The sequence below is a fragment of the Nannospalax galili genome, unplaced genomic scaffold, assembly GCF_000622305.1.
Source record: "Nannospalax galili isolate Female #2095 unplaced genomic scaffold, S.galili_v1.0 scaffold172, whole genome shotgun sequence".
Lineage (NCBI taxonomy): Eukaryota > Metazoa > Chordata > Mammalia > Rodentia > Spalacidae > Nannospalax > Nannospalax galili.
In genome coordinates this window covers 350,266-363,301 of record NW_008331824.1, presented here as the reverse complement: position 1 = coordinate 363,301, position 13,036 = coordinate 350,266, and positions in this window count along the sequence as shown.

The following is a 13,036-nucleotide window of genomic DNA, read 5'->3' as shown; positions in this document are numbered from 1 at the left end:
GACCACACTAGGCTCAGGAGAAGTGAATCAGAATAGGAGAATTCAGAAGTTACAGCTGAGAAAGAGGAGAGAAACAGGTCACCAGAGCACAGTGTCCTCAGCTTATGTGACAGGAGAGGAGCTGTGGAGGCTCCCAGAAGTGGCTCCTGACTGTATTGGTCAGTGACTGCTGCATAACAAGTCTTCCCAACACTTGATAGTAGAAAGCGGTCCCTTTATTTTGTTTGTGGAATTCCGGGCCTGGAATTCAGGCAGGCCCTGCAAGGCACAGCGGGATTATTACAAGAATCTGGGATTCAGCTGAGAAGTCAAAACAGTCGGTGATGACCAGGCCACCTCCCTCATGTCTGGAAGTTGATGCTGCTTGTTGGTCCAGGCCTCTGCAGGGCTATTGTCCAGAACACCTACAAGGCTTGGTCCACAGTCTCGCCAGGTGGCTTCTTCTCAGCATGGGAATGGGTCCCTAGAATCTCCAGAGATCAAAATGGCAGCCATACTAATCTTATACTCTAACCTTAGAGGCACCATCACATCACTTTTGGGGTACTCTGAATAGATGCTGTCACAAAGCTATGCCCATATTCAAGTGGACAGAACAGAGATCCTATCTTTCAGTGAGGAAATGTGTCAAAGTCACCTTGCAAGGAGAACATGTGGGGTGGAAATCACTGCTATTGCCATCTTTGTAAAATGCTGTCTGCTGCTTGTGGACAAAAGCAAGTGTCAAAAAGGGCTTCCTGGGGGAGTGACATCTAAACAGAGACTTAGAAGATGACTAGGAGTTAGCCTGGAAAGAGGCAAGAACGATCCTTCTTCTCAAAGAAATGGCAAAGTCAAAGTCCTGGAGTAAGAAACTGGGCATGTAATGTGGCAAGAACAGATGGAGGTGGTGGAGGAGGTGGATGGAGGAAGCGGAGGAAGTGGAGGAGGTGAAGATGTAGAGGCCAAGGAGGTGAAGGGGATGAAGCATATGGGGGAGATGGGGAGATGGAGGAGATGAAGCAGATGGAGGAGGTCGAAGATGATGAGCAAGTGGAGGAGGTGGAGCAGAGGAAGGAAGGGGAGGACAGATGGAGCAGATGGAGATGTTGGAGAAGATGGAGGAAATGAGGGGAGATGGAGCAGATGGAAGATGTGGAGCAGGTAGAGGAAGTAGAGCAAGGGAAGGAAGAGTAGAGGGAGGAGGAGAAGAGATAGAGGGGATGGGACTGAGAAGTAGGCAGGGACCGGAGGATCATGGGATCTCCTAAGCATGTTATGATTTTGGCCTTGATCCTCAAGACAATAGAATTCCCTAAGTAGGGGACAGCTGTGCCGTCTCTGAAGTAGGATAGAGGGGGGAAACAGAGGCCAGCTAAGCAGTCACAGTAGTCACTAACAGACCACTGAAAATGGAACTGTTGGTGGACAGATGTGGACGGAGCCGAGATGCTTTACAGTCAAAGCAGGTGCACTTGATGACAGACTCAAGGAAAGGCATAGAATCAGGAAGTCATCCCTTTTTCTAGGTTCTAGTACTTAGGTCCAGGTACACCCTGGATGTGTCCCAGGCGGTGTCCTTTTGGTCTTTTCTGATCCAGAACTTTCTGGATCAATGAAATTCTGGTAAAGAAGGCAGCTTTTTGCAGGGCATGGAGGTACACTTCTGTGATCCCAGCACTTGGGAAGTGGAGGCAAGAAGATCAGGATTCAAGGTCATCCTCAACTACATAGAAAGTTCAAGGTCATTCTGGGCTATATGAGACCTTATCTCAAAAAAGTAATAAGCAAATAAATAAGTAGTAAATAAATAAACAAACCATGAGCCAGTTGTGATATCACACAACGTTAAATATTTTATTTTATTATTTTTATTTTATGTGTATGAGTGTATTGCCTGCATGTATGTGAGTGCACCCATATTGTGCAATGCCACGGAGGTCAGAAGAGGGCTTCGGATTCCTCTGGAAATGGAGGTAAGAACAGTTCGTAACTACCATGTGGGTGCTGGGAATCAAACCCCGGTCCTCTGCAAGAGTAGTCAGTGCTCTTAACAGCTGAGACATCTCTCCAGTCCCAATATCATACAACTTTAATCCCAGTAAAGGCAGGCAGATCTCTGAGTTGGAGGCCAGCCTGGTCTACATAAGGAGTTCCAGGCCAGCCAGGGATACCTAGTGAGACCCTGTCTCAAAAAACAGAGAAGAGGAGGGAGAAAGAGCAGGGGAGGGTGAAGAGGAAGGAGGCAGAAGTTAGTGAAGGGGCATCAGCAGCAAGGACGGTCATCCTGAGATTCAGCATACCTCAAACCAAAGTCAAAACGATGCTCTTGGCTCTCCACACCCAGACCTCCTACACCCTAAAACTCAGTCTCCTCTCACGGCACCGGGTGACAGTGAGTGCAAAATTACACAGCTATAACTGCACTTTCAAACCTATATGTGGACCAGGCATGGGGGTGCATACCTTTAATCCTAGCACTCAGGAGGCAGAGGCAGGTGGCACTCTGTGCTTTCAAGGTAAGCCTGGTCTACATAGCAAGTGCTGGGCCAGCCAGGGCTATGTAGTAAGACCCTGCCTCAAAGAGATGGCTCAACAGTTAAGAGCGCTGGCTGCTCTTACAGAGGACTGGGGTTGGATCCCAAGCATCCACACTGTGGCTAACAACCATCTGTAACTCCAGTTCCAGGACATTCAATGCCCTCTTCTGACCTCTGTGGGCAATGCAAGACATGACTACACTTGCATACAGGCAGGCAATAAATAAATAAATAAATAAATAAATAAATAAACAAACAAACAAACAAACATGGATGCAGACCAGACAAGAAGCATCATAAATCAATTCCTCCAAGCAATTCAATCTTAACACCTAGACACCTGCCCTCCATGAGTTCCTTTTCCCCACACAAACCTCTTTCTTCCCACTGAATAAATTGTGAGCTGTTTATTTACAGGAATCAAGCTGTTTTCAGTAGTGAATGAGGAAGAGGGGTTACTCACCTGCTTAGGTGTGAGTCACACTTGATTCCCACAGGATGGCTTTGGTTGGGATTCAGGGGCCCGGCCTGCCAAGGATAACTCCCAGACACATTTTAAAAGCCAGGTATGGTGGCATGTGCCTAGAATTCCAGCACCACAGGGGTGGAAATAGGACAGATCCCTAGAGCTCACTGGCCAGCCGGCCTAGCCTGCTTGGTGAGCTTCAGGTCAGTGAGAGACCCTGACCAAAAAAAAACAGTGGACAGTTCCTGAGGAACAACACCCAAGGTTGCCTTCTTTCCTACATGCACTTATGTCCGTGAAACATGTGTACAAATGTACACACCCAAACAGAAAGAAAGCCTATTCCATGAGGGATACTTTCCCAGAATCTCCTGCTTCATGGGCCTGCATTTATGTGGCAGGGGACAGGCAAGAAGCAAAAATGGACAGTATGATGATGACAGAAGATCTGGGGGAAATTTTAAATAAAGCAAAGAGGAAGGACTTCAGAGGAGGGAGGAGAAGCACTTTAAACAGGGACAGTCTTATTGGGAGGATGCCTTTGAGAAAAGCCTGACGACAGAGGGCATGAGACATTCGGATGTCTGGGAAGGACATTCCAGGCTGCGGAGAGGAGCACAAGTGTTCTGGGGCTGGTATCTTGGACCAATAGGTCAAAGACCCACAGTGGTTCCTCTCTTACCCAGAAAAAAATCAAATGCTTCTAAGAGCATGCAAAAGTCCTCGCCACCTATCTGCTGTGTCCCCTGCAGGTGGCTCTCTCTTGACTGGGCTCTGGGCACTCTAGTATCCACAGCTTCTTCTCTATTACTTGGGGGTGGGGCCTGTGCACAAGTGCCATGGTACATAGGTGGAGGTCAGGGAACAAACTGCAGGAATCTGTTCTCTCTTTCCACCCTGTGAGTCCTGGGGCTCAAACTCAAGTTTGTCAGACCCAGCAGCAAGTGCCTTTACCTATCCTGAGTCATCTCCCCATCCCAGCCACCAGCCACCCTCTACTCCTTACCCCTGCCCCACAGTCTCTTGAACACAGAGGCATGTTAGCCCCAGGGCCTTTGCACTGGCAGGCTTTCCACCTAGAATGCTCCTCTCAGAAACCTCCATGGTTCATCACCATCATCCATTCTACATTCAGCAGTCAGCTTTCTAATAGACCCAACATTAGCCTCCCCACTCCAACCCTGAGTAGCAAGTCTTCCCTACTTTCCTACTTAGCATACTCTACATTACCTGTATGAATTACCTGTATTCTCTACTAGGATCTGAGGTCCTTACTTCTAGGGACTGGTACCTGTGTTCTCAGAGGGAGGTGGCTGTGGGGGTTCCTAGAGTCCTGCCAGACACAAACGTGGCATTCAATAAATATTTGTAGAATATCCCCAGCCAGCCATTTGTTTATGACTGGGCTCACAAGTGACTATATAATGAACCTACAAGGAGGTAAGATTCCTCCAGTTTAGGTGGGGAAACTGAGGCCTGAAGAGAAGTATTTTGCCCGGGATTGTTCCCCCAGGAAGCAACAGAGCCGAGTGGAATTGGGACTATGGCTCCAAACCTCTCCATCTTACATCTTGCTGTGCAGCCCTAAAATAAGATCTTCATGGCCCCAAGTTAAGTGCAAAATCGGCTTCTCTGCCTGGCTCTGAGGCCCCAGCTGTCCCTCATTTTGTTTTTCAAGAAATTGGACACAGTGGGCAAACCCCAGCCATGACCTCCTTCCCCATATGGTGACAACAGATGCCAACCTATGGCTGCTCACAGGATCAATGCCAAGAGCTCCAACCTCCTCCTCTTGTGACTCTTTCTTGGGAGATAGCATGTTATTGGGTGTCTTCCAGCCCCATTCTGAGTCCTGCTGCTTCCTTCACAGATTCTGAATCTGTTTCTGTGTTTAAAAGAAGTATCTGGAGACTAGAGAGGTGATTCCGGGGTTATGAGCACAGGCTGTTCTTGCAGAGGACCTGGGTTCAGTTCCCAGGATCCACGTGGCAGCTAACAACCATCCATAACTCCAGTCCCAAGGGATCCAACGCCCTCATCCAGCCTCCATGAGTATTGCACACATGTGGTTTACTTACATACACTCAAAATTTATAAAACTCAAATTTTATATCTTACATATAAAATTAAAATGAATAAATAAAATTTCAAAAATAGAGAAATTTCATCAGCTTCCAGTTTTCTGTTGAAAGGAATTGCTGGTACTTTCCAACTTCCAACTGAAATCTGCCATTTTCTGTGGTCCTGGCATTTTTTTTTCTCCCACCTCCCCACCTGCTCCTTTACACAGTTAGTGCCCCTGAACAGGGTCTCACAGCTTTAGGCCAGTGTCTCTGTATAGGGGTGGCCTTGGCAACCTCCTCATCCCCAAAGTACTGTGGTACCCAGTACCAGCCGCCACCCCCCACAAGTTCCTCTGGTGCTCATGCACCCCCATAGCTACCTCCCTTCTTTTAGAACCAGTGGGGTGGGGATTGGATGTACCCTGTACTGAGAAGAGCTCAGGCCATGGGTCAGTTCTCAGCTGTAACCCCATTACTGGGTGGTCTCAGGCAGATCACTCCAACGTCTCTTAGCTGCCCTTGCAAATCCTTCCCTCCATTCATAAAAGGCCTCTCATGGCTGAGTAGAGCCACAAAATTTCCAGACTATCTGGATTCTATAGAACAAAGGTGGGAGCTAAGTAGTCATCCCTGTCCCCTCTGCCCTGTTGAAGAGGGTCACTAACAGGTTCAGTGCCTGCAGATCCTTCCACAGGGTTCCCTGAGGATAGAAAAGACAGGATTGTTATTTAAAGGTGCTGTCCTCCGTCAGAGGGCTCAGAGGCACCTAGGGGAAGATGAGAGCCCAGCACCTGGGTCCAGCTGGTAATCTCAGCACTCAGGAGTCAAGGCAGGAGGATCCTGAGCTTGAGGCCAGCCTGGGCTACACAGAGAAATCCTGTCAGAAAGAAGGAAAGAAAGGAAGGGAGAAACAAAGGAAGGGAGAGATGGAGGGAGAGAAGGCAGAAAACAAGCATATTTCCAAGATCTTGGGCCTCTCCTGCATGCCCCTAGCCCAGCCCAGAAAACAGACAGCCTTCCAAGTAGGGCCTAGGAGACCATCGTGGGAGGCAGGAAGCAGCTGCAAGAGGGGATGACCAGGTCCTAGAGTCAGAGGACGCTGGCTTCCATACAAATAGATCACCTCCTCATTGTGCTATGGATCCCCAAACCTGTGCTCTATACCAGCCTCTCCCTCCATGCCAGGCTTCCATCTGACCATGTCTAACTTGGCACCACAAACTCAGTGTGACAAAACCATGCTTCTCTCTCCCCAAGCTGTGTGCCTTCCCTTTTCTCAGCTCAGACATCTGACCTTGGAGCCTGAATGTGTCCAGCTGCCTGCTGACCACTGAATCACCAGCTTCCAAGAATGTCCAGCACCCCACTGACATAACAGCAGAAAGACATGACGTACCTGGGGGAGTCATCACCCAGGGAAGGGGGTCAGGTGGGTGATCAAGGGGAAGAGGCATGAAGACTCAGGGATCTGAAATGTGATGACTCCCCGCCCCCATCCCCAGCCTCCAAAGGACATTCTAAGAGCCTGCTAAACTCATACAGGCCCAGTGTAAAGATTATGAATAATTTTTCTGGTTATTATTACTGTTAAAAAGTTAATTTATTGGCCGGGCTTGGTGGCGTACGCCTTTAATCCCAGCACTCAGGAGGCAGAGGCAGGCAGATCTCTGTGAGTTTGAGGCCAGCCTGGTCTCCTTGATGAATCCAGGACAGCTGAGGCTACAGGGAGACCCTGTCTCAAAAAGACAAAAAAAAAAGTTAATTTATTTACTCCAGCACTAAAATTTTTTAATTTAAAATTTAAAAAACAAAGAATGTGATATGCTACAGGTCATAGCATCCCTCTGGGACACAGAGCCCTGGAGCTAGAAAAGCCAGGAATTAGCAGAAATCAAAGAGGACTTTTGTCTCCCTCAGGAATGGGGGTAGGAGTGGGCAAGAAGACATATTCAGGGAAATTTTATTGAGATCACAAGGGCAAAAATGCCTCTAGATGATTATCTGGTTTATATTAAAAAGTGAAGAGGCAGAGAAAGTAATATTAAAACTGGGCTGTAGGAACCATCATCACAGCCAGATCCAGCAGTCATTAGCAACTGCCTAGAGAAAAAGACAGCTGAGGCAGACACAGAGACACACACCTGCAAGCCCAGCTTCGGAGACTGAGACAGGATGGTGAGTTCCAGGACAGCCTCAGCCTCAAATAAACTAACAAAAGAAACTTAGACAAATCATGAAAGGTAGCATGGCAGGCAGGCGTGATGGCCGTGTACATACCTGTGACACCAGCACTCGGGAGGCTGAGGCAGGAGGATCACCAATTCAAGGACAGCCTGGACTACATAGTAAAACCCTGTCAAGAAAGAAAGTTGAGGCTGGAGAGATGGCTTAGCGGTTAAGAGAACTGGTTACTCTTGCAGAGGATCTGAGTTCAGTTCCCAGTACCCACGTGGTAGCTAACAAATATCCATACTCCAGTTCCAGGAGATCTGAAACCCTCACCTGGCCTGTGTCATTTCACAACACAGTGGACCTACACACATGCTGGCAAAACACTAATACACATAAAAAAAAAAGTAAACCAATAAAATAATTTTTTAAAAGAAAGAGGAAACTAGAAGGAAGGTAGTATCAGTTATGCTTTGTGTCTGTACATGATATAATTCAATGTGTGTACACATACGTGTGCATATTATATCAACACAGGTAATCAAAACATCTGTTGAATGGATAGATTGATGGATGAGTGGATGGATCAATTTTTGGTGAGAGAATGGGAAGATGGATGGGTGGAATAAGTGGGTGGATCTGTAGGTGTGTAGGTGGGATGGGTGGGTAAATCTGTGGATGGGCGAGTGGGTGGCTGGATGGATGGGTGAATGGGTGGATAGATGGACGAATGGTTGAGCGGATGGATGGATTGGAGATACAATTATGCCTGTCCACCGGCCTTCAAAACAACTCTCTTTATCCTCAAGGCCAATAGCACACCCACCCTCCTCCTCTTTGCATTCTCTCCCAGGTGGCTCTGCCCTATCTCCAGTCCATACTTGCACTCTATTGAATGATGTGCTCCAGGACACTTGCAGTCCTCTTCTGCCCCCTAGAGGATATTGTGTGGAACTGAAGACAGAATTCTCACCTAACTCCATATATTCAAATGAAGAAACTGCTGCATTCCCTCACAGGAGCCCAGAAAGAACTTGGCAAAGCTCATAGTGAATGGAGAACTGGTTTGAAATCGTCTTTGAAAGAATGAAAGCACAGGGCTAGGGGCTGGAGAGATGGCTCAGCAGTTAAGAAAACTGTTCTTGCAGAAGACCCAGCACCCACATGGCAACTAACAACTGTCTGTAACTCCAGTCCCAGGGGATCTGACAGCTTCTTTTGTCCTCCTCGAGCATTGCACAACACGGGTGCACTTACCTACATGCAGGCAATACACGCATACACATAAAATAAAAATAGTAAATTTCCACACTCCCTCCCATACACCCCGAATTTGTGCCTTCCCCTTCCATATAAGCTTCACAATGTCCAACCTTGACACCTTCCAGAAGGCCCTTTCAGCTGTACACCAAGCGAGATGAGCAACACATACACATCCTGTTAGGTCAGGGAGGCAAGAAGGAGCCACCAAAAGCTATGAAGAAGCCTAGCCTCTACCTAGGAGTTCTAGTCCACACTCCCTCCCATACACCCCGAATTTGTGCCTTCCCCTTCCATATAAGCTTCACACTGTCCAACCTTGACACCTTCCAGAAGGCCCTTTCAGCTGTACACCAAGGTCTCACTTCCAGGCTAGCTTATTGCACTGCCTGATAGGATTACAACTCACACAAGAAAAAGATCTGTAAGACAGATCTGTAGATCTTTAGGAAACCTTCAGAACAAACGAATCCCTGAATAAATCAGCCTTGGAAAATACTAGATCTCCGGGGGGGGGGGTCTCTGCTGAACACCTTTGACTGGGAGCCATTCTCACTGCACAGGCAAGGTAACTGAGACTCAGGTTCTCAGAGTAGCAAGAAAGACTGACAGTCTCAGCTTCAACACAGGACTGGGAAGACCAAAGCCTCACTGTTACCAGGTAAGTCTGGCTGTTCGCCACACAACGGTGCAATTAAATAGAAAGACAAGCCCTTGAGGCAAGCACATTATTCAAAGGAAGGTGGCTTTATTTGAAAAGCTACTTAGATAAAACTGGGGGTACTTGGAAAAAAAAAAAAAGCAGCAGGGTCTTACTCTGTTGCTCAAGCTGGCCTACATCTTCCTAATGCAGCCTTCCAAGTGCTAGAATAGCAGCTGTGGGGCACCATGCCCAGCTCAAAACAGGGGACCTTGGTCACAAAGCCCATCTTGCTAAGAAGCTGATTTGGTGAGTGCTCCCACACTAGTGGAGACCTTCTCCAAGCAGCTGGCTGCACAATATACTTATCTGCCTAGTTGTTGTAACTGGCAGTGTGCCTAGAAGGAATGGGGCATTCTAAAGATACATTTGTGTCCCTTACTCTACTCTCTGGACTCTTTAAACAAGGCACCTTGGGAAACTGGAATTTCCCTTAGGAGTCTCATGCTAAAGAAATGGCTTAAGTTTGGAACCAGCTAACCCAACAAGGAAACTGGTCTCCCAGAGATTTCATACAGAGCTCACAACTTGTCAGATCACCTTACATAAGAGACTGGAGCCAAGACAATGATGGGCCACTGATGGGCAGGACAACATCTCAACCTCTATTATGCATATCTCTTGCCCTCCATATAAACCTTAGCTTCATGCTAGGACCCTAAAGGTGAACTTTGGGTGGTCTCCGGATCACTTTGTCCTTCTTCCCATTATGGTCACATTGAATAAATCTGTTTTCTGACTTTCACTAGTAATTTGTCTCTTCTAATTGGTTTATTGAGGACCAGTGGCTGCCAGGGGCACAGGCTCTGATTCCAACACTGATAACACCATGAGATATTTTTCAGTTCTGAAAATCTCAAAAAGCAAAGATCACCTCCTCTGGTGCCTCACATCACATGTTTGGGCAGGCATGAAGGTGAGCTGCCTCAGGTCCTCTTGCCGATGGCCAAACTTTCAGTTGATGAATGGAAACATCCTTAATGCTTGACTTCCCAACCACCCAACAAGGGCTTCACCCCGAGGGCAGCTCTGAAAACTCTGAAGAGCATCCCCAGGGGCCACCACCCCAGGGGACACCCCAGTGCTACAGTAGCTTTGGACTACTGAAACTTTGGATCCCACTTCCCATTCAGCTACTGACACAAGAAATATAAACACTAGCTGTGGCACTCCTTGGAACTCAAATTAGCATATGACCTAATATTCCAAGCGACCCCAAAGTAAGAGTTAATACAGTTGGACCTGTCAATCACCTGGCTAAGGGATCACGCCTCAAAGAGACTGATTCGCCTAACCAAGGAGACTGGAGGAATAACTATTCCCTTAATGAGATCAAATGCTTTTCCTTCTTTCTATCAGACAGACTCCCCATGGGTGGAGCACCTGCCACTTGGCCTACCAACTTTTCTGAGGTAGGGTTCAGAAAAGGGTAACTTTTTCTTTTCTCTCTTCCTTTTTCAGATACCGGCCGGGCACTCTGGGTGTTTTTCACTATTTCTTTCTTTTTGTTTTTTTGAGACAGGGTCTCTCTCTGTAGCCCTAGCTGGCCTGGAACTCATTATGTAGACAATGTTGGCCTTGAACTCACAGAGCTCTGCCTGCCTCTGCCTCCCAAGTGCTGGGATTAAAGGCATGCGCCACCACGCCTTTTTTTTTTCACTATTTCTATGAAGACCCCACCTCCTTCACCATGTGGCTTCTGTCCAAAGATGCTAGCCTAACTCCAATGGCCTGAGCTGCTTACTTTACAGCTTTCCTGCTCTGTCTCCACCTTAAAATCTGATTAAATAAGTGGTCGTCAAACTTCCTTTCAAATCTGTTTCTAAATTCTTTAAAGATTTATTGTTTACTTGTGCATACGTGTGTTTGTATGCACGTGTGGAGCTCAGAAAAGGGTGACAGATCCTTTGGGGCTGCAGGTACAGGTGTTTGTGAACTGGGAACTTAACTAGGATCCTCTGAAAGAGCAAGTATCCCAACCCCTAAATTATTTTATTAATGAGACTAAGAACCCAAAAAGGGAACCTCAGTTTCCCCCTAACAGCAGCTCAGCTCTGCTTCACCTTGGTGTGACTGAGCACCATTGCTGACTCCCTCTTCTCATTTCTGACTCACGGCTCCTGTTCACTCAGGTTTCTGCTGACCCATGATTCCTGTCAACTTATAGCTCCCACTCCTCAGAGCCTCTGCTGACTCGTCTTCTACGCAAAACTTTCCTTCTGTCTATCTGCTTTGGGTTCCAATACTGACTGGGGATCCTTTCCTCATGTCCCCATTCACGGTCTGCTAGAAAGGATCTAAACTTCTCCACTGGTCCCTCATATCCCTGGTAGTTGGGGTCCCACATGGCAACCCCACTGGACCTGATCAGCCTATATGCATTTGCCTGTAGATGGGGCATCCACTCTCACTCAATAGGCTGTGTCTTGAGTCATAAAGTGAAAAGTTGGGTAAGAGTGAAAAACACCCTATAGGGCCGGCATGTGCCAGGGACGGAGATGTACTGGGCTCCTTTGTCACCAAGCCAGGATATGATGGAGCAGTTCGGGCTCTGCGGCTCCATCTTTCCCACATAAGCATCCAGACTGCCCTGACCCACAGGATTAAAAAATAACTAAGGTGGCCAAGCATGGCGCCACACGCTCTTAATCCCAGCACTCAGGAGGCAGAGGAATGTGGATTTCTGTTAAGTTCCAGGCCAGCCTGGTTTATCTATCAAGTTCCAAGCCAGTCAGGGCTGCAAGATGAGAAACTATCTCAAAAAACAACAAAGGCTGGACAGATGGCTCAGCAGTTAAGAGCACTGGTTGCTCTTGCAGAAGACCTAGATTCGAATCCCAGCACCCACATGACAACTAACAACTGTGTGTAACTTCAGTTCCCTGAGACATGGCAACTAACAACTGTGTGTAACACCAGTTCCCTGGGACCTGACACCCTCTTCTAGCCTCCACAGGCATTGCATGACACGGGTGCACTTACAATACATGCAGGCATAACACTGATACACATAAAATAAAAATAATAAATATTTTTGTAAAAGATGTCATAGTGATTATAGTTAATAATATATACTTGAAAATTGCTTACATAAATTTTAAGTGTTCCAATAAGAAATAAGTAGGCACAAGTAATGTGTTAATTAGCTTGATTTAATCATTCCTTGGTGTATATATACATAATATGTTCAATATCTGCCAATTGAAAAGTAAATTAGAAGCCAAGGTTTTTCAAAGCCACCTTCTCACCTCTGGCAGCCAGCACTCTACTCTGCTTCTATGAGCTTGACATTTTTAGATTCTACAGAAGTGACATCATGAGGCAATGGTTGCTCTGTGTGGCTTTTACTCCCTTTAACACAGAACCCTCCAGGTTCATTCATATTATCACAATGACAGGATCTCCTTTTTAAAAGCTAAGTAGTACTCCACCATACATGCATACAATGTGCTCTTTATCCACCCATCTGCTGGTGGGCAGTGTCATACCGCTGGTAATTCCATAATTGGCTAGGGAGTGATGAGGCAGAGTGTGAGCATGCAGGCATCTCTTCTTGTTCCTGATTCAGTTTCCTTTGGCTACATCCCAGTACTGAGGGTGCTGCATTATATGTAGTAATTGATTTTAATTTTGTTGAGCTTTCATACTGTTTTCTATAATGGCCAAACTAATTTATATTCCTGCCAACAATGTATAAGGATTCTATTTTTCCATACCCTCACCAACACTTATGTTTTTACTTTTTAAATTTTATTTGGGGTGGGGGGTGAGCTGTGGCACAAGCGTGGAAGCCAGAAGATAGCTTGAAGGAGTGTTCTTTCCTTCCATCATGTGGGTCGCAGGGTCGCATGTTGACTCA